This window comes from Periplaneta americana, chromosome 12, assembly GCF_040183065.1.
Source record: "Periplaneta americana isolate PAMFEO1 chromosome 12, P.americana_PAMFEO1_priV1, whole genome shotgun sequence".
Taxonomy (NCBI): Eukaryota; Metazoa; Arthropoda; class Insecta; order Blattodea; family Blattidae; genus Periplaneta; species Periplaneta americana.
The window spans coordinates 16,822,944-16,844,306 of record NC_091128.1 but is presented as its reverse complement, the minus strand read 5'-3'; positions in this window follow the sequence as shown (position 1 = coordinate 16,844,306).

Genomic DNA, 21,363 nt, shown 5'->3' with positions numbered 1-21,363 from the left:
TAATTTCATAATGTAATAAGAAAGAACCGATCATGTAGCTTGGATTCACTAAGAAAAATTCCAGTTTTATTAATTAATGATGGGTATGAAGTAAGTTATATTACTTTAATGGTTAAAATGGGTTAACCTGTCTGAAATTCCTTCACTTCTCCATCAGCCTCTACTTTCACAGCAACTTCCAACCCTCATTTTCGGTGTGAAATTGGCATTGGAACTTTTTTTATAATAGGTATGACTCGACTAGAAGCACCTTAACGTGATAATGCAATAATTCAGAAAAAAAACTAAACTAACCACACTTAACCTAATCTTATCTAATCAAAGCTGTAACCTAACAAAACATAACTTTAAAAAATCCAGTGTACACTGGCGTGAAACTTCCCTAATGTCACGCTTAGTTATGTTGGTAAGACTTCTTAGGAGTACAAGAGGTTAGGTTAGATGGGAATGGCATATCACAAATAGGAGATTACTTGTTGTATTATGGGGAAGGAAACAATAATCACCAATTAGGAACAGGATTCTTTGTTCATAAAGAATAAAATCAGCAGTAAAAAGGTCGAATTTATCAGTGACAGGTTATCATATTTAGTACGTAAGGGTAGATGGTGCGACATCATACTTATAAATGCTCACGCCCCTACAGAAGAGAAAAACGACCATATAAAGAACAGCTTCTATGAGGAATTGGAACATACTTTTGATCAGTTCCCTAGATATCACATGAAAATTTTATTGGGGGATTTCAATGCTAAAGTAGGACGGGAGGATATTTTTAGACCAACTATTGGAAAAGAGAGCCTACACGCAATTAGTAGTGACAATGGAGTTAGATTAGTCAACTTTGCCACATCGAAAAATTTAATTGTCAAAAGTACAACATTCCCCCATAAGGATATACATAAATATACTTGGACTTCTCCAGATGGATTGACACACAACCAAATAGATCACATCTTGATAGATAAACGGAGACATACTAGTTTAGTAGATATTCGAACTTTCAAGGGTGCAGACTGTAATTCTGACCATTATTTGGTGATTGGAGAATTAAGAGAAAGATTATCAGTAGCCAAGCGAGTAGAGTAACAAGTTAATATTACTAAATTCAATATTTTGAAATTAAAGGACGAGGAAGCTAAGCAAAATTATCAGGTCGAAATTTCGAATAGGTTTGCCACTTTAGAAAGTTCCGACGAAGTTGAGAAAGAATTAGATGTTAATAGTGTGTGGGAAAATATCACAGATAATATCAAAATTGCAGCTGAGCAGAGCATAGGTTATTATGAAACTAAGAAAAAGAAACCGTGGTTTGATGAAGATTGTTGCATGGTAGTAGAAAGAAGGAAACAGGCAAAATTGAAATTCTTACAGGATCCAGTTGAGGAGAGGAGAGATAATTATTTCAATGAAAGACGGGAAGCAAGTCGTACACTTAGGAATAAAAAGAGAGATTACTTGAAGGAAAAACTGAATGAGGTAGAAACAAATAGTAAGAATGAAAACATTCGAGATTTATATAAGGGTATAAAAGAATTTATGAACGGATATCAGTCAAGGGTAAACGTGATCTAGGATGAGAATGGCGACTTGCTTGCAAACTCTCCATCAATCCTAAACAGATGGAAAAACTATTTCGCGCAAGTACTAAATGTACATAGGCCAAATAGAAATGATCGGGACGAAATTGAAATACAAACTGCTGAGCCATTTATACCCGAACCCACGCTTTCAGAAGTCGAAATTGCGATAGAAAATCTGAAAACGTACAAGTCTCCAGGTATCGATCAAATTCCAGCAGAATTAATACAAGAGGGTGGAAGGGCATTATATAGCGAAATTTATAAACTTGTACTTGCTATTTGGGAAAAGGAAATTGTACCAGAACAATGGAAGGAGTCCATAATTGTACCTATTTTTAAAAAGGGGGACAAAACCAACTGTGGTGACTTTGGAGGAATATCACTTTTGTTGACGTCGAACAAAATTTTGTCCAATATTCTTTTGAGAAGATTAACTCCGTACGTAGATGAAATTATTGGGGATCATCAGTGCGGTTTTCGGCGTAATAGATCGACTATTGATCAGATTTTTTGTATTCGACAGATAATGGAGAAAAAATGGGAGTATAAGGGTACAGTACATCAGTTATTCATAGATTTCAAAAAGGCATATGACTCGGTTAAGAGGGAAGTATTATATGATATTCTTATTGAATTTGGTATTCCCAAGAAACTAGTTCGATTAATTAAAATATGTCTCAGTGAAACATACAGCAGAGTCCGTATAGGTCAGTTTCTATCTGATGCTTTTCCAATTCACTGCGGGCTAAAGCAGGGAGATGCATTATCACCTTTACTTTTTAACTTCGGGCTAGAATATGCCATTAGGTAAGTTCAGGATAACAGGCAGGGTTTGGAATTGAACGGGTTACATCAGCTTCTTGTCTATGCGGATGACGTGAATATGTTAGGAGAAAATACACAAACGATTAGGGAAAACACGGAAATTTTACTTGAAGCAAGTAGAGCGATCGGTTTGGAAGTAAATCCCGAAAAGACTAAGTATATGATTATGTCTCGTGACCAGAATATTGTACGAAATGGAAATATAAAAATTGGAGATTTATCCTTCGAAGAGGTGGAAAAATTCAAATATCTTGGAGCAACAGTAACAAACATAAATGACACTCGGGAGGAAATTAAACGCAGAATAAATATGGGAAATGGGTGTTATTATTCGGTTGAGAACCTCTTATCATCCAGTCTGCTGTCCAAAAATCTGAAAGTTAGAATTTATAAAACAGTTATATTACCGGTTCTTCTGTATGGTTGTGAAACTTGGACTCTCACTTTGAGAGAGGAACATAGGTTCAGGGTGTTTGAGAATAAGGTGCTTAGGAAAATATTTGGGGCTAAGCTGGATGAAGTTACAGGGGAATGGAGAAAGTTACACAACACAGAACTGCATGCATTGTATTCTTCACCTGACATAATTAGGAACATTAAATCCAGACGTTTGAGATGGGCAGGGCATGTAGCACGTATGGGCGAATCCAGAAATGCATATAGAGTGTTAGTTGGGAGACCGGAGGGAAAAAGACCTATAGGGAGGCCGAGACGTAGATGGGAGGATAATATTAAAATGGATTTGAGGGAGGTGGGGTATGATGATAGAGACTGGATTAATCTTGCACAGGATAGGGACCGCTGGCGGGCATATGTGAGGGCGGCAATGATCCTTCGGGTTCCTTAAAAGCCATTTGTATGTAAGTAAGTAAGACTGAAGAAGCACCTGTACAACAATAGAGGTTTATTAACGGAGTACGATTGGAACTATCTCTGCGCTAGTTTAGCCAAAATTAATTGACCTGGAAACCTACTCGCCCTCAAATTATTATTGTTATTGTTTAGTCAATTGTCCGAAGACAGGTCTGAACCTCAAGTGATACCAGCAAGACACCACTTATGAGACAACTAGGCCAGGAGATAATGGGGTAGGATGGTCAGTTCCCTTCCCTCTCCATTACATACATCACCGATTAGCTACAAGTACACTAATCAGACTTCAGATGCATACAAACAATTTTTATTTCTCTGACAGAAATCGTCAAGTGAGATGTACGGCCTGTTAATAGATGTACATAGCCGATCAGCCAGAACCTCAATCAGAGGCAAAATTAGTATTGCTGGTATTAAAAGGAAAATGTAAAAAATTACATTATTGACCCTCCTATAGTTTATATACCTACCCCATTATCTCGTGGCTTAGTTTCCTCTTGAGTGATTCCTGATTGGTGTCACTCATGAGGTTCAGACCTGTCTTCGGAGAGTTGCCCAAGTAACTACAACTACAACTACTAAGCTGATAATGGAAACCCAAGCTTATGGTGTGTTTATACCCTTCGATAAATTACAGCAAGTTTTCTGTCGACAGACGCTGCGAATATTAATCAAAATTAGCCTAAGCTATGGAACCTACGTGCCTTAACATCACATTGAATGAGTCATTAATAATAATTTGTTGCAATATTCTTAGACTGAAAAAGTTGCTTTGATTTTTTGTACTATGTTAATCTAAGAATAAGTAAAACTTAGCATTGTGACAAAACATACTGAAAGCATATGGACATACTTAAATAAAAGTGTTCACTAGGATGTAGTAAAGGCGTTCCCTTCTAAAGCTATAAATTCAGATATAAACACACACATGCACCACATACTGTAGTTACGTCATACAAAAATTCAAATTCATTCAGTCATTCTGAAATTAAGTATATGATCTTCCTATTCTATTTACGTTATGAATATGTTATATTCATGCATTAATTTAGATAAATTCATACGTATTCATCTTAGTTTTGCGATGCTGCTAACGAATTAAAGTTGGGGACGGAGTCTATGCCTTTTGTATCACACGACAGAATGATGCATTGCGTCTATACTTCGTTCCATAATGTCTGACAGGAGAAGTAAACATTGCCAACAGAGCAGGAGAGACGTATATTGTTACACAACCAATGGAATGAGATCTATGCCATTGGTTGAATAGCAGTTATACTTCTCTCCACCTCTGCCGGTAACTTTTACATCTACTGTCAGACATTATGGAACGGAGTATACTCAAAGAATAATGTTCTATGACGGCGCAAAGTAGAGAAGGTGAGTTACACAGTAGACTACATGTGGTCACTGAAGCACTGGACATATCTGTTGAATTCACAGCAGAGCTTCATGGCTGCAACTGGTTTATGGAGTTTTAGAAAAAGATTATGCATCACTGAAAGTAACTATCGGCAAACGACACTCAACACGCAACGCACTGCTACACCGGTACACAACAACTGCATTGCTGTCCGCGGAGTCCCTAGCCAACTCGAGCGCCGCCAGCAGCTGGCGAGTTAAGTGGAAATGCGAGAGGCCAACAACCATAGTTACGTCATACAAAAATTCAGATTCATTCAGTCATTCTGAAATTGAGTATATAATCTTGCTATTCCATTTACGTTATGAATATGTTATATTCATGTATTAATTTAGATAAATTCATACGTATTCATCTTAGTTTAATGTCTCTAGATTGTTATGCAGCTACAGCCGGTTAGTTTCCTCTGTCTTGTGCACTCATAAGCCTAACACGGGCAGAGTGAACATGTCTCCGATTATAATATGAAATGGTCATTAATCCGCGTTCTTTTCATATAGAGCAGCTTTACATATTTACGTAACAAAGATGCTTTAATTATTGTGATAGCAGACAAAGTTGGTCTCTGTCACCCCTATTATACATCAGTTGAATCATTCGACGCTGGCGTTTGACAATACATGGATCCATCACACTCCAATTCATACGTATTCATCTTAGTTTAATGTCTCTGCATTGTTATGCAGCTACAGATGGTTCGTTTTCTCTGTTTTGAGCACTCATAAGCAAATCGTCGCTTAAGAACCAATACCGCGTAACTGACAAAATGTAAATTTTACAGGAGAAGGAAAAAACCGATTAAAAACCATAAAAATAACGCAATAGTCTTAAAAAGTGGTGTATGGCTATGAAATAGCATAACTAATTTGTAACTAAGTGAAAATGGATGATCATGGCCGTAGACATTTGGCCATGTCACTTACGCGGTATTGGAACTCTGCAGTTGACTACATTTTGTTAGTTACGCGGTATTGTGAGACAACTTTAGCAGCTTCAGGCCACACGCCGACAAGCGTTTTCTTTGTGTGAAAACTGCCTTCTGAAAATATTATTCGTGCTCTTGCATATGCCAATGTGCTATCTGAATTGTTGTCCTACCATCTGACTTGAGGTCAAGGTCGGTAGGCTGTAGCTTGAATCAGCACTAGATTACGTTCCAGACAATGATTGCTGCATTCTTAGTCAATCAAATGCTGAAACTATGGGAAAGGAAAAAGAAGACACAGTTCAATGTTTATTGTTATAATAATAATAATAATAATAATAATAATAATAATAATAATAATGATAATAATAATAATAATAATAATAACAATCTGATACCAGGTACTTTATTTTCACACTACGTATTGAATAGATAAGTAGAACTGTTACTAAAACGTTGCTGACAAATATAATTTTATAATAAAATATTATTATTATTATTATTATTATTATTATTATTATTATTATTATTATTATTATTATTATTATTATTTACAATGGACTTGACTGACTTGCGAATAATGAAAAGAAAATCACATAAAATATAATAATGATGATAATTTTTCAGGCACAATATTCGTTAAACACAATTAAGAAATAATTATAGGCCTATGCTGAAATCACAAAAAGTAATCCTTGAGTAACCCTAGTGTGGAATACTATCATAAAAACTATGGCACAATCGGTTCTATATACAATAATGTGACGGTATTTTAGGCAGGCTACTAATGCTCTTCTTTTTCTGTGCTTTTGCACGAGAACATGACTTTTTTTTTTTTTACTGAAGAGACGCCATCAGTACTATTAGCTAACCAATATAGCACAGTTCATTCTTTAATTCCCAATGTACACAGAAACATCTTTTTGCACACATGGATTTTTTTTCTCATCAACTTTTAGGTTGTAGACAAATGTTCTCATTCTTCTCGATTCAGAACTTGTACTGCCAGTTCTTTTCGTAGGAGTGAAATCCACAAGATTTGATATGTAAACAGTCCTCGTTCCCAAGTCATAGTTTTCCAGAATGCCAGAAAGATGTGTCTTCTCTCATTAGAAATTAAATTACAGCCCTTTACTTTCGAATTTTGGCACATTTTATAACTACACTCTGGCCCCAAATTCCTTGCATCTCTTTCCGTATCATGTGTCACTTTGCCATCTTTCGATCTCTTGTAGCTAAGATAAGCTTCCTCTTCCATTCTAAGTTTTCTGTTTTTCATTTTCTTCCACTTACCTTTGTGTGGCTTTGAACTTCTTTTTCTCTTTTCTGTCAAATTTCCATGAAACGCTTGTAAATTCTTCTCTTTACCTTTTTCTGACGAATGTAAAGATGTAGAATAAGTAGCACTCACGAATTCTTCGGGGTCGTCTACATCTGAAGAGGCATCCGAAATTTGGTGTAGATCCTTGATTGACAGGGTATTGTCTTCAGTTTCTGTCCTATCCTATTTCTAGCTGTATTATTTTAATAGTGTTGCTCTAAATGAAACCAGACTGTATAATACGATCATAACCTTACCGGTAACACTGGACGGATAATCCCTGTTGCAGCAGCCCATTTTCAGAAGGACGGTTCTCTTTTGCATTTGAATTATCATGCAGTACACCTACGAATACGATGAGATTACTAGTGTTTATAAATGTGATATAAATGGATTAAAAACATGTGTAGTAAATATTATCATCAACTTAGATCTACCTCCTACCGAAGGAAATGGAAGGATCCAAGCTCAGCATCACTGAATGTAGCGCAAATTATTTTAGCGGCCCATTCACGATTATTTATATTAAGTACTTAAATTAAGCTTGCTGTTATGAGTCCGTAACAGAAGAAAGATAAACGTTGAATAACTGTGATATTTCTTATGCCATACCTTCGTTAATGTTCATAGAAGTTTCTCCAGTCTTGAATGCAGAACATAGCACAGATAGGATTTCGTTCTTGCTAAATTGACTGTCGTCTGATTCATTATCCATTTCTTTTCTTGTATCTGTAGGCCTATATAATAATAAAATAATAAATGTACTATATTTCAGTGAATAAACTTGCAATAAGATTCTGCGGGAATTCACCTCAACTAACATTCAATTGACATTAGTGAAATAATTCTTATATTTACCTTTTAAATAATTGAATCTGAACACTTCTTTAATTTTCTCAGAATATTACACACTGTTGATAGTAACGAGAACCAGCTTCCGTACTGAGGGCGCGCAGGGAGTAGACATAACAGCCTATCTGTTGTCAGATACGCGGTGTTTCCTACAGACTTCTCGTGACTTCAGATACGCGGTATTGTACCCCCCTCCTTCGCACGCAGGCCATTCATGCAATCAAATTCCCGTGCTTGTCAATGCATGCAGATGACAATGGAGGTACCATCTGTGCAAAAAAACAGTTTTGACCAAAAATGTCAGTTACGCGGTATTGTTTCTTAAGCGACGAAATATATACAGGGACATCATTTTATTTTTACTTCAATTTTTATTGTACCTGAGTTTTTGAATGTACTTCACTCCCACCCCTTCTACTAATGAAGTTCAATCGTCTTCCACACAGATCCAAGACCGCATATACAGTCATAGTAGCCTTACGATCATAATAAACACTACGTTCCAAAAATATGTTCGCGTTTTCCAGTGACGAAAGAGCTTTCAATATTGCATCATTTTCGCACAGGTACTGTCGTCCATTTGCCTACGTCGCATTCCGGTTTTCCCTCTCTGTAAAGGCTAGTGCCTGGGCTGTCTTAGCTCTTTTCTGAGAACATTAATTTCTGTTAGGAATTGGACATCTACGTAATATTATACCCATGCAACTGTTTAAAATAACTTAAATAAAAGGGCCTCGTTAAGTAATTAACTGTCACGTGATTTCCCTCCTTTCTACGATCCTGCGACATAACCACTTGGACGGACAGTAGATAGCATGTCTAAGTAATTTTATCTTTTCGGATCGGGCAGAAGTGAAGATTGAATTTACAGTACGTAAGGTACTCTTTTACAGAGTAGGTACAGAATTATTTCAACATGAGTTACTAGTACAAAGGACGAAACTGATGATTGGAATTACATACATTAGAACTGAAGCCTGTATCGAAATGAACCGCCACCATTTTGAAAGATGTGTTTGAATATCCATATTATGATTATTTTTCAATTTAACTTAATTCTCCATGGTGTACGCTAATGTGCTATAGACACTATAATATACTCGTACACTGCATAATGAATACGTCCACATGGACAGCTCAGTTCGTGAGTAAAAACACTCATTGTTAATACTGTACTATATTCTGATTAAACAAAAACCTAATGAAAATTATCAAACTCAACAGCGTGATATTTTATAGTTTACGTAAATGGATGAATTACTTTTGTTCCCTCCTATACGTAGTAAAGTGATTTGTTTGTATATTACGCCATCGAACTCCAGTCATGGAAGGGGATAGCAACCGTTGATTCAAAGGTATAGCTAGGTTAATATCAGAAATGTTGGTAAAAATAAAATGATGTCCCTGTATATATATATATATATATATATATATATATATATATATATATATATATATATATATATATAATCAGTTCAATCATTCGACATTGGCGTTTGACGGTACATGAATCTATCATACAGCAAGAAAATGACACTATGTATCAGCCCTGGGCACAAAAGAGAAGCGAAAAGTAGCTCAGAAACCTCCGCCCATGTGCTTTCGGCTTACACTGCCTTATAAACAAACACACAGTGGACACTGTGCATCAGTGATGGATTTCAGGCGACCAGTGAAAGCTGAAGTTCATAAAAGCCTTATACAATCCGTCATTGAACAATGCTTACTTTCCTGTATACTCGTCTCAGCCGGGGAATGTGGAGTGGAGACTTAAGGGGAAATCTGCATTGTATAAAATCAGTTATTAGTGCCCAGGCCTGCTCTAGATACTCTGTTATATGCAAATCATCAAGACCTTTTTGACAATACCGAAGATCAATTGCAATGCTCTATTCACCACCTAAATCTTATGACAAAAACTTAAAATTTAGAAATTTCAACAAGAAAAAAATGTCTTTTAAGAATAAACACCCCGTGAGATGTAAGGTGTACATCGATAATTTCATACTGGAACAGGTCAACCAACTCCTTCGGATATTTAGGTTACATCCTAAGATACCTTGAAGACTGTGATATGTCTAATAAAATCCAAAATTATAATAAATCTTTGAGAATCATTAACCAAGTCTTTTCAGTCACAAAATTACAAAGACAAAGAAGACTTAAATCATATAAAATTTTGGCATAATCAGTTCTCAGCTATTCGACTCCAAGATGACCAACGATTCACGGTTGCAGAAATGAGATTTCTACGAAGAACTGCTGGCTATAGTCTTCTAGATTACAGAAGAACACTGACATTGCAGACGAATTAGAAATAACACCAACTGTACAATATATATAAGAATGCGGACACAATTGACTTCAGCATGTGCAAAAAATGGAGCGCCCAGACTACCTGGACAGATGCTTCTCTACACATCATGAGGGAAAAGACTTATTGGAAGACCTCACGAAAGATGATTCGAGGCTAACAGGTCCTAGGCTTACTATTTGAGAAGATGATAATTTTATCATGCAAGAGGCAGCTTACTCAAGTGTTATAAATAATTTATTATTAGGGGAGAGCGGGTAGTATCGGACATCGGGTAGTATCGGACAGTGCGTTTTTTTCATCTACCACCATAAGGTAGTACCTGAATGACATGGTTACGTTTCTCTATGTGACATCACAGAAACGTAACCATGTCAATCAGGTACTTTCATCGTGTGGTAGATGAAAGAAACTCACTGTCCGAAATTACCCGATATCCGATACTACCCGACTCTCCCCTATTATTATTATTATTATTATTATTATTATTATTATTATTATTATTATTTTATATATACTTAGGATAATTTAGGTGCAAAATAACTTCTTTCCGTAGTCGTGTGGACTCGGCGCTGTCCAAAGTGGACTTGGACAAATTCACGCTATACGAAATGTTTTTTTTTTTTTTTTTGTGTCAAACACTGCACATGACCTACAAAACATAATTTTAAAAATTTAAAATAAATTTGAATATTAAATGGCACTCACAAATCCTTCATTATCAATGTTGACTCTTTCTATATTATTTATTTTTGTGTGTTCATTTTGTAATAACTACCGATTTAAGTTGGTTAAAATGTTAATCGGTAATTTTAAAGATATAATGGAAAGTTATGATTGGTGAAACTAGGATTGAAGTACTTCCGGTGATTTAGGAAGTGAAAATCATTGTGAATTTGTGTGTTTTTTTTCTTGTGTGTGTGTATGTTTTTTTTTAGTTGCAATTGATCATATGTGCACGGCATAACATTAACCTAAACTAACCAAACCTAAGCTCTTACAGACTCGTATATGCAAGGTGTTTCAATCATATCTTTATGCTCGACCATGCCGAAATGTAGTAATTATACACCTGGTAGCAGTCCTTTAATGCATGTCATTAAAGTATACCTACTCATTAAAGTTCAGGTGTTTTCAGCCAATGACAACTCAGCTTACAGGTGTTCAGCCAATAACGAGTCAGCTTTGTACCGTTATAAAACCGCAAGTATCGATTATTCTCGGATATGCAATCGAAAGAGAATTAGCGAAAAGTTACGGAGGCTGGAAATCCAATACTGTCGCAGAAGGTTATGTTCTGTTATTATAATAATTAGCGTTAATTGTAAATAATATTCAAATAAATTCAATTTGTCATCTCGTTTTTCAATGTTGAATTGAATAATCAAAGTTATACCAAGTTTAACGGGATTACACAAGGTCAATGACATTATTGTTCCTCGGAAAAAATCAATACTTTCGCGTCTGCGCACATCTCACAATTCACGACCTAGAACAAGGTCACTTCCGATCTTGTCAGATACAAATAAAATGTATACATCTGAATACTGTAATTTCAAGTTAGAAATATGGTCTAGCATAAAAAATCGTATGAAACTCGCCTATAATGGTAAGTAAGAAGCTCGTATGAAAATTATGAAACTCGCTTGCGCTCGTTTCATAAACATCCATACTCGCTTCTTAATTACTATCATTATAGGCTCGTTGCATAATGTACTATTAAAATTATCTTTTATTCTTGTTAATTTTTATTTTTATATTATTTAAACATTTTACTGAAAACGTAAAAATGAAATAATGTAAACATATGGAAAGACTCGGTAATTTAATTATCACAAAAGATAATTCATCCAATAATAATAACATGAAAGTTCAATACGTAGGCCTACGTGTAATCACAAACACGGCACACGGGAAATGTCACGTGATCACTCCAACAAACTATGAACGGCAGTCTGGGACCCGTGTCCACCTTTCCGACCAAAGTCTGCCCTTTCCTAAAATTAAATGAAGAACAGACCAGCAGGGAGATTGTTACGCGGTAATAAAAATATTCTCTCATTCTGGGCTGTCTTTCCACAGCTAGTGCGTTAAAATAATCCGTGGCGCTACAGCCCGTGAAGGGCCTAGACCGACCAGCCGGCTGCTGGCCTCACGCCCACATGTCGAAGCAGAGGTGGACGATCATCCAAACAGAATGGAGGTATCGTGTGGTTAGCACGATGATCCCCCCAGCCGTTATAGCAGGTATTCGCAACCGGATTTCGCTACCTATCGTAGCTCCCCAAGTGCATCACGATGCTGGGTGGGCACCGGTCCCATACACTGGCCGAAATTTCATGAGAAAATTTCTTCCCCCATGAGGACTCGAACCAGCGCGCATTCCGTAACGCGGGTCCTAGGCGGGACGCCACGGCGCGGGACTACAGCTAGTGCGTTTTGCGTAATAATTCATGGCCACAATGTAGACAAAGCTAGCAAACATGTCACTGTGACCACGAAAAAGGCTTTTCTATTGCATGCAACACTGAAACTTCCATCTTGAATATTTCTAGGTTCTCCGGTGCAGGAATCTGTGACAGGTTAGCTTACATTAGCTTACTTTAGGCTTTTCGTATGCGTTGTGTAGGTTAGGTTGGGTTAGTTTATACCTTCTGTATGCCTTGCTTATACTAAGTGAAATATAATGTGCGTTTCACGTTTATTTTTAAATGTTCTTCCTCTTCACTGCACGTATTAAATAATCAGTTTTAGGTTATATGTACCGATCAATTATTTCTACATTTTACCTACTTTCTTGTGTTTTCAAGTCAACTGACGTCCTATACGAATTCTTCACATTCCGAACCATCTTCCTACTAAAAATTAGACTATTTTGTTTCACAATTTTGCATCAATAAAATCTTCAGTGTCGAATGCTATAGAAAACTCCTTGGAAAATATGAAGAGGAAATGCCTCTACATATAGGCCGTACAGAAATTTTGTGATTCCAAGCAAATATGATGGATCAATTTTGGGCAAAAAAAAAGAGATTTTGCTGTATGTTTTGCATCCTAATGTTATCTTTATTGTGGATATGACTTGCATATTTTATTTCTATGATTTTCTCTCTAACCAATTGGTGTGAAACACGATACTATGATTTTATACAGTCGTTAAAACTTTAAATTCTCGCTCCTGAAAGAATGAGAAAATTACATCATATTTGGCTTGGAGCAACAGGATTCGAGTCTAAGGAAATGTATTTGTAACATAACTTATTATATTCCCTGGCTGATATAAGACGTTTGCAGCCGGTTATTTAACGACGTTGTATAAGCTACAAGATTATTTAACGTCGATGGGATTAGTCATAATGAGATGTTTTTGAAGAGTATGAGGTCGAATATTCGCCATGTGATTATCTGACATTCTGCTTACAGTTCGGGAAAACTTTAGAAAACAAAGCCAGTTGATCAGCCGGAGCGGGAATCGAAACCACGCTCAAGCCCAGCTCCACATCAGTAGGGAAGAGAACGTGTGATTGAAGCAGTGTTATAGTAGTCTCTAAGAATGGATGTAATACTCCTCCAGATCACAATGATGCAGTTCTACAATAAGAGTGCAACCACAGGACCAAGAACCCTACCTAATGAAGTAACAGATAACCTAGACCTACAGGTTGTGTTAACGTTAAATTGCGTTATTTAATCGAACTATATCCTTGGCAATACCAAATTCAATAAGTATATTATATAAAACTTCTCTCTTAACCGAGTCACATGCCTTTTTGAAATCTATGAATAACTGATGTACTGTATCCTTATACTCCCATTTTTTCTCCAATACCTGTCGAATACAAAAAATCTGATCAATAGTCATCTATTAACTCTGCCAGTTAAAATAAACCATTATCATTATTATTATTATTATTATTATTATTATTATTATTATTATTATTATTATTATAAGTTCATGTTCTATAAGCGCAATAAAGACAAAAAAAATTGAGAGACGTTGTGTGACATTTGGTTGTTCAGAAGATCAAAGAATGAGAAGTGGTATCCATTTCCATAGTTAGGCCTAAGTTTATTCTGCTTTTGTTACTAGAAAACCGAAGGTAAAACAAAGTGATACTGTAAGCCTAGGCTAGAATCTTGACTATATATATATATATATATATATATATATATATATATATATATATATATATATACAGGGACATCATTTAATTTTTTCTAACATTTTTAATATTAACCTGTCTATACCTTTAGATAACCGGAAACACCGCTTGCTCCCCCCTCCAAAACTGGAGTTCGATGATACTGGCGTAAAACACGAATCACTCTACTAGGTATAGGAAGGAAGATAAGTAGTTCATCCATTTACGTAAACTAGGAAGTATCGCGATTTTGAGTTTGATAATTTTCATTAGGTTTTTCTTTAATCAAAGTACAGTACTGTATTAAGAATAACTGTTTTTACTCACGAAGTGAGTTATCCATGCGAACGTATTCATTATGCAGTGTATATTATACTGTCTACAGCACATTAGCGTACAATATAGAGAAATAAGTTAAATTGAAAAATAATCATAATATGAATATTTAAACACAATTTTGAAAATGGTGGGCGTTCATTTCGATACAGGCTTCAGTTCTTTTGTGCATATTATCGCACTATAGACTATTGCATCTAATTCCAATTGCCAGTTTCGTCCTTCGTACTAGTAACTCATGTTGAAATAATTCTGTACCTACTCTACGTACTGTGAATTTAATCTTCACTTCTGCCCGACCCGAAAATATAAAATTACTCAGACATGCTATCTACTGTCCGTCCAAGTGGATATGCCGCAGGATTGTAGAAAGGGAGGAAATCACGTGACAGTTAATTACGTAACGAGGCCCTTTTATTTAAGTTAAATCAAACAGCTGTATAATATTACGTAAACGTCCAATTCCTAACAGAAATTAATGTTTTCAGAAAGGAGCTAAAACAGCACAGCTTTTACAGAGGGGCGAGCAGAAGCAGGTGGGGGAAATTGGGATGCGACGTAGGCAAACGGACAGTACCAGTGCGAAAATATGATTCAATATTGAAAGCTCTTTCGTCACTGGAAAACGCGAACATATTTCTGGAACGTACTATACTCAGTAACTCAGTACTGCTTACTATCTGCGGTCTTGGTTCCGTGTGGAGTTGGAACTTCATTAGTAGAAGGGATGGGAGTGAAGTACATTCAAAAACTCAGGTACAATAAAATTGAAGTAAAAATAAAATGATGTCCCTGTATGTATATATATATATATATATATATATATATATATATATATATATATATATATCGATGGTTGAGAACCATACTGTTCTAAGTCCAACTTTTTATAAGAAAGAAATCTGTTTCACTGAGTTCCAGTTGTCGTCTGCATAGGCCTAATTATATGAATCGAACAAAATTGTAAATATTCCTCTGCATAAGTTTGCTGAGAAGCTATTCGGAATTGTTTCATGAAGCTTTGAATGCCAGCAGCTTAAAAGTGCTCTCCTGAAAAAATAAATAATAATAAAATGGACTTGGAACAGTCTGGTTCTGGGCCATCGATAGGCTATACATATTAATTCTGCATTCTTGTCCTGAAATCCTAAAACAATGGATCCAAGCAATACGAAGAGAGAATTAGTTTGTCCTTCAACACAGTTATACTAGCAGACATTGCACAAATAAATGTTGTCACGTTCGCCCTGGATTGCAAGTAAAATTACTGTTTCCTGTTCCATGCTCATTTGCAGAAGAAATTTCAGTATGGGGGAAACTTGTACGTTGTTTTCCACTGCTCTCGCAGGTTTCATTGTATTGTTTCTATTAATTATTTTTGGTTTTTTAGTGATTATTACTAGTACTTCTCTTATGTACTGATAAATTCTACTGCATCTATATGATCAATAGTGTAAGTAAATAAACTAAACTATGTAAGTTTGATTTATTATGTTTTGTAAGTATTCAGTACGTGCATTGTATCTACCAATTATTTTTACCAACCAATCTTTTCAAGATGTTACAGTATTTATTGTATACATTTACATTTTGATATGCTATATTGCAGCGTTTCTCAAACTATGGTCCTCGAGATCTGCCCTTGTGGTCCTTCAAAAAAAGACAGAAGAAATAATAAAAATCAAACGAACTGAGTATCACTCTATAGCTGAAAATCTCAGTCTGGAAGTGACGCATGGCAATCACCTTTCACTTTTTCTCCTAGTACTGACATTTTATGAAATTTATTACCCTATCCGTCTACCGACTTCCCACTCTAAACAACAAAAGAGGGATTTAAAGCATTATGAACGTGGTGTTTCTCGCCATATTTTCCTGCACATCTGGCGCCGCCCCTGCAACCTAACCGGGACCACCCGAATTCGTAACAGAGGACCGAACCTTTTCATGTATTTATGACTTTCTTAATAGTTTTGCCGACGCCCGTGTGAACATTGAAATGGTCACGTACACCAATAATATACTTTTTTTTTTTTTTTTTTTTTTTCACGGAGTGCAGTTTCATAGAAAGGACATTGCCGACAGACCTTCTACTGCCCCCTACTAATTGGTTGTCATAAATAAATGTCTTCCTTACTGTGACGGAAATCTTGTCTTCTCCTGTCAGTAACCAATCACAACCCTCGTTCAGAAGAATTGACAGGTGCCCGTCAGAGCAGAGTTGCCGCATCTTTTCCGAATTTCAAGAATCCCGTCAGTTTCACTGCATAATTTCGAAGATCACCAGGATTGTGGCAGCTGTGCAATGTTGGGACGAGGGGACAGGATGGAATTGTCAGAGATGTTTGTGTAGGAAGTCATAAATCTGTAAGTACGTGTTCAAAGGAGCCATCGAACTGCACTCCTTGAAATAAAATAAGGTATACAACTCTGAGGTCACAATTTTAAACTTATTTTCCTAGTAAATATGACGAATTTTCATAGGTTCGTGATCACTTTCATTGCGATATTGAAACTAAGAAACTTTTATTGAGTGAAAGAGAACAGTTAACTGAACTCTCGAATGAGACGGACATAAAATTAAATTCCAAGCGGAAGGATGGTCAATTTCTGGACCTCATCACAAGTGAAAAGAGAATACAGTGAACTGTACAATGGTGCTTTAGAGGTTGTAATTCAATTTGCTTCTACGTATCTGTGAGAGAAAGGGCTTTCATTATTAACTCTAATAAAAACAAAGTAGGCTACCGAAATCGACTCGATGTATGTGACGATCTCCGACTTAAGCTTACCAGCTTACGTCCAAATATAGAACAACTGTGCAAGAATCGGCAGGCTTATGCATCTCATTAATGTGAGTACCAACATTTATTTATTTATTTATTTATTTATTTATTTATTTATTTATTTATTTATTTATTTATTTATTTATTTATTTATTTATTTATTTATTTTGTCAATAACTTAAAGTTTATCGAAACTCTAATAGCCTTGAATTATTAAAGAAACAAAATTAAATTATATTCTATTAACATTAGCTTAATTAGTTAATATTAGACTAATATAAAATTAATTTAATTTAATTAATTTTAATTAATTAATTCTATTTTAAAATATAAGTATACTGGTAGACTATTAACATATACTACAAAAATGATAAATTTGCTTTCGAAGGGAACAAGAGTAAGGTGGTCCGCGGAACTGGTCCCCACTTCAAAACGTTTGAGAAACGCTGCTATATTGCATTTCTTCGTCATTAGACAGCTCAAATTTTGCTTTTGGTACTTCTTTCGGCTATTACTATGTATTGTATAATCTGAAGAGGGTTGTACTCAATATTGATTTAACCTTGTTGTGGTCCAATTCCGTTTCGTTGGTACCAGGAATTTTGTTTATCCATAGAACTGCTATCCATCTTCGTATTGGACTTGTATAGCATGCAATCGTATTTCCTTGATTATTAGTTTTGCTAAGTGGAATATTAAACTGGTATATTGATCTGGCAATTAATTGTAGAATCTATTTTAACTCCCAAAATGTTTATCGTTTCTTTTTTAATCATTTTCCCTCCAAGATGTTACGTCTGTACAGCGGTTAAGACTTCTTGCCATTGGCGTACCGTGGGGAGATTTTATGATATTAAATTGAGTGATCTTTATCACAAGTAACTTTAATCTGTTATTTGTAATGTTAAAGTATTAGTAATGTTCTTTAAAAACCCTATTAATAAAAAAGTGTTAAACGTAATAGGAAAACAATGTCACAGTAAAAATTGTACATGTTTTTTGTGGTGAAATGCTATATAATTTCATGATTACAAACAAAATCTTATATAAACCCTTGCCCCTAACAAGAAGTCTTGCGTACGCCACTGTTTTTTCCACATATTTTACATCAAAATTGCCGTGTAAACACTAGCCTATGCCAGGCCTTTCCCTGAGGGCAACATAATACGGTACTAAAATGACATCCACTTCCTTAAAAGTTTGCTGGGAGTCGAACTCGGGATCGCTAGGTTTCGTAGACACTAATTCATTAGAAACCATGTTATTTTTCTGCGTAGGTCTACCGGTATTTAATAACATTTTTGTGATTTCATTTACTCCAAGGCTGATAACTAAGTAACATCCATAGAGAACATTAACAGTTTGGAGTTACGGAAATAATTTTAAAGATTACGACGAGCTGATATTGTGTACGTTAACATTTACAGCAAGGGAGACAAGGACAACACTATGTTAGAAAGAGATAGCAATACGCTCAGGCGCTCAGCAATCGCGTCACGCTTTTAAAGCATTCAGTAGTGTCTCCAATTTAGTATAGAGCTCACTGGTCGAAACTGACCAGCTGACACGAATTCGTAATAATATCATACGGACTCTGACTATAATAATAATAATAATAATAATAATAATAATAATAATAATAATAATAATAATGACAAACTATGAGTGAATGCCAATATGGTAGACCTACATAGTGTGCAAACAATATATAGTAGGTATAAACCGTAATCAAGATTTCAAGCTAATAAATTTACAGTTACAAAGGGAAGATGCAAGGGCAACCTCACATCAGCTAATAATGTCTCGTATGGAAGTGACAGGCCTACATAAATCAGAATGTCACAGTGTGGCGAACAATACAGAAATATAGTGGAGCGTGTGGTTTACCTGAGCTAGGCGTTTCAGATATTAGGCTGGTTCACAATAAACCGGAAACGAGAACCAGAATGAAAACGAGAAGCAGAGGACGCGAATATGAAAATTTTTGATTCACAATAAACCGAGAACGTAGACGACTATGCATATCAATAACGATATGTAAAGTCGATATTACGCATTCTGATGTTTTTTGTGTATAATTGACCAATGGCGTTCTCTCATGAGTACAAGGCAGCCAACATAAACACAGGTTAACCAACTTCGAAATTTCAACTGAAACATTTCATTAGGTACGGTACTATAAATGTGCCCATGCATCTTTATTATCACAACCTATTTTAAGCCTACCATAACGTAAAATAATTAGAGAAGAAACATTTGCAATAGCACAAAAATGAACACAACAGTAGTTATTGAATTGAAGCATGAATATGTAGTGTGTAATACAACCAATACAGTAATAAAATATGATTCACTTACGATCGGTGTTCAAAGAGAACCACGTATTCTCCTTCATTTTCCCATCTTTATACGAGGCGCGCTGCTTATCGTAAATGTGAGGATTTCAATATTAGAATCTCATCAAATAAAACTTGCTCCATGATGCACAGCACAGAACAAAATAATGCATAGGTTATGTCACGATCTTCTTGCTACAAAATATATGACGCCAAATAGCTTTCAGATGGCAATAGAATGAATCTAGTGGGCTATGATCGGAAACGTGAACGCCAAAGTTGAAACTTGGCCAACTCTCCGTTCCCGATCCTCGGCTCCGGCAACCTTTTCGTTAATTGTGAATGCTCACATTTAAATGTACACATTTTAACAATTTTACCGTTTTCGTTTTCGTTCCGATTCTCGTTTCCGGTTTATTGTGAACCAGCCTTTAGTAGCAGTGGCCTGATAATGACGCGAAATCAGGCCTATTTCAGTTTATCCTGATGACGTAAATACAGCGAAAGTTGATAGTGATGTTATTTCTGACGATTCTACAAGTTGGATAATAAAATTAATCCCTTCGCGATCACATCGCCAATGAAAATTATGTCATTCAAAATAAGAGAGTGATTTTAAAAATACACGCAGGCAATATATTGATTTTCCGAGATATAATTAAGTTAAAGTTTGTTCTGTAAAACTGCCGTTAACTGAGGGAGTAAGAACTTACTGTCTTGCGACATTTTATAAATGCACGAACACTATAAATCGCGTTAGAAACACACACACACACACACACACACACACACACACACACAGGTAGTTAAATTTAAAACTAAGTTCAAAATAATTCACCTCCATCAACACAAAACGACTGTGAAAAGAATAGCCATGACAGAACACCAATACTTGTTGTTACATACTAACGAAGATTAGATTCTTCCACACAAAACAGCTGGCTACCACGTGCGAACGTGAAAAAGTCGCGAATGTCAGCATGGACTCTGGGTGGCAGGTTCAGCGGTTGCCATGGTCACGTCTTGAAACCGCTTCGCTTAACTGCCAATATCAATACAGTATACTGTCAGCCTTACTAATAAACCGCGTATAATTTTTATACGAGACTTATGCAAAGTTGAGACAGAAAACGTTACTAATAAACCGTGAATAAGCTATGGACGTATAAACAGGCTGTAACTATACAATGGGAATTGCTTTGCAGTAGTTATATACACGAAACCCCTTGTTTAAGCGTTGTATATAGGGAAAAAATGGCCGCCCCTTTAACAGCTGTTCGTATCGACTGTCATTTTATGATGATGTTTACCTTGTAACCACAGAAGAACAAACCAAATATCATATAATTATTAGAATAATATTGCTGTAGCTTGTACTCTTTGACCAAAATGTAGTGTGGTAATCGATTAGAGCCAGTTGTATTATCGATATTTAACACGCCACACTAGAGCGCTCTACCGGATCCAGTAGAGAACCTCAGATATTCTATTACCTTTCATAACGAAGTAATGACGAAACTATGACGTAGCTGTGTAACAGTTGTTCTGTTATACACGACGTATATAGTGATTATTAGTAAGGAATTTACACACAACTTATAAACGAGCTACTCATTGTATAAGTATAAGACAGTTAAACGTCTGTAT